A 2,785-nucleotide genomic window follows, 5' to 3' on the forward strand; every position below is an offset into this window, starting at 1 on the left:
TGATACTGGGGGTTGCCCCGACCCAGGTGCAGGACCTTGCACTTGGCCTTGTTGAACCTCATGAGGTTCACATGTGCCCACTTCTCAAGCTTGTCCAGGTCCCTCTGGATGGCATCCCGTCCCTCTGGCGTGTTGACCGCACCACTCAGCTTGGTGTCATCTGCAAACTTGCTGAGGGTGCACTCGATTTGTATTCTGCAGCAACAGTTCCAAACTACATCATCCTCATTTCTTTCTTGGCAGTTCCTGAGGAAACAAGGAGTAATATCTTGGAACGCCTGTCAGAACGCCGGCGAGGCCGTCATGATGAAGCACTAACCTCAATGTATCATGAGCTTGCCTGCATTGCCAGGGTAAGACTGGATTTTGTAATCCAGATACTCTGGAATGCTATACTAAGGTCAGAGCCTAATATTCAAAAGATCCCTACCTTTTTAGGAGTTGGAACCCTCTGTTTTGGAGCCTGGAAAATTCCTGCTGACAAAACTGATGGAATCTGATAGAAAAATTGAACTTCTGTTTAAAAAGATTGAGTTTGACACTACTCTGGAAGGTTTCTCAATGGAAGTAAGGCAGCTCATGCCATTATCTCATCTTCGGTATTTGTACCTGGCCTGTGTAACACAGCTTCTTATGTCTTGCTGTAGTTTTAAGATATAAATGCTTGCTTGTTTTGGGGGGGAGGGGGTTGTTTGTTTTGTTGGGGTTTGTTGGGGTTTTTTTGACATTTACTCTTCAGTGAGATTGTGAGTAAATCCTTCTTGCAGGGTTTGGAAGAACTGTGGAACATCATCCATCAGGAATCCTTGACCAGAAAAAAGTGGATTAGGGAAATGGATGAATCCTTAAAAAAGGTTGAATGGAGTCGAGCTGATAAAGTGAGCTGTAGTTCTAATAGCTGTTAATTAAGCATAGGATTATTATTTGCTTGTAATGCTGGATGCAGAGCAAAGAGTAGCTCGTTTCCACAGGAGTCAAAGAGGTCTGCCAGGGTTCTGCTGTGTAGGTGATTACTGTCTTTTCACCGATAGATCATTCTCTGTTTATACCCACGTAATCAGGAGAAGATACTTCTTTTCCAGTTACAAGGTGTTTGTTTCTTCCAGAATTACCTGTAGTAAAGATGCAAGGAATACGTGAGCTGCTTTTATTATTCTGCAGGGTTATTTAGGCCAAACTGTCAACAGGTCTAATGTTATTTTGTTGGGACATACCTATTCTGCAGCTGAGAAGGTGCACAGCTGTGCCTTAGCTAATTTTAGTTTGGGTAGGCTGGGTGTCAGCAGCCGAGATGCTACATTATGTAGGCTTCAGCCTGACCTGTAGAAGTCATTCGACATCACAGTAAATGGGTGGATAAAGAAATGGATAGTCCATAAGCAAGCCCTTGCTGCTTTGTCCTTGTAGAAAAACAAAAGTTATCTGTTATACCTGTGCCAGTTTGTCCTCTCTTCGTAATGTAGACATGACGAATAGGTCCAACAGTATCACCAGTAACTTTTCTGTTTGATTAGTTATGAAAAATACCAGAGATGACCACGTTTGCTTAAATTTCATGTCCACGTAAAACAACCACTGGTGGATTCACTACAGATATTTGAAAGGAAGTTGGTTTGTACCCAAAGTTGGTTTTTAAATTCAGATTGCAGCCTGTCTGCAGAGCACTCAATTATCACAGATATTAAAGAGAAATCAGTTGAGTAGTAACAAAATGGAATGTTTTCGTTACTATTTTTATGAATGATTAAAAAAATCAGTATTTAAGATACTTAAGATAGGTATTTTAAGATTCACTTCTCAATCTGTCTATCAGCCAATTGAATTTATTTTAATGGAAAAAATTGTCTTGTTCATATCATTGCTTAACTTGGGAAACTGTCATTTGAGTTATACAGATTTTTATTTTTTTTATTGTTTATTCTTTTATTGCACAGATTACAGATGTCCTGAGGAAGTATACTGTGATACTGGAGGCAATTTCCTTCTTCTTGCCAGCTGATGTTTACAGGTTCATGAATAATGAGGCCATGGTAAATCTTTCATACTGAGAGTCTGTCTTACCTGCGAGAAGATAGCAGTCGGAATATTCCCAGAATGTCTTTTCTTCCAGCTGAAATTCATTATTTCTACCTATCAATCACTGTAATGTAGGAGAGTTTTATATTTTGCAGGGTATTCTTTATCATTTGTATTCTTTTTCCCTCATTTTATATAGAACAGGCAATTTTTTTTTTTTGCATGTTATATGCTGCTTTTATTCCTGTTTTTATTTTTTAATATGCAGATGATTAACAGAGCACTGTTGGCTAATCAGAGGGCAATTGCCAAGCTGTTCTTTAATCTACTGAAATCAGAGATGAAGAGGGAATTATCACATCGATTGAAATGGCAAGATAGAGTCAAGGACTGGAAGCTCATCCAAAAGAACTCTGTAGTTCACAGTTTCAGGTCAGAAATTTTACAATTATATTTTGGATATGAATAACACAAAGTGACTAGTGTTCACTTGTGTTTTCTATGAACAGTAATTTTTTATCATTTTTTCCATTATAAAACTAAAAAGCCAAAAGAACTTAGTGTTCTTTTTTTACCTGGTATGTATAAAATGTATTTTGTATTTGTATTTCAAACATGAAATTTTCCCAAGCAGATATTTACTTCAATGTATTCTTCCATCCTACAGAGAATTTATGGCAAATGAAGAAATACAGAATCCCCCAACTGTGAAAATAGAAATAGAAAATATGATAACGGATCAGATTTTACTCAGTGAAAGGAGACTGGA

Source organism: Pygoscelis adeliae, unplaced genomic scaffold (assembly GCF_000699105.1).
Source record: "Pygoscelis adeliae isolate BGI_AS28 unplaced genomic scaffold, ASM69910v1 Scaffold114, whole genome shotgun sequence".
NCBI lineage: Eukaryota > Metazoa > Chordata > Aves > Sphenisciformes > Spheniscidae > Pygoscelis > Pygoscelis adeliae.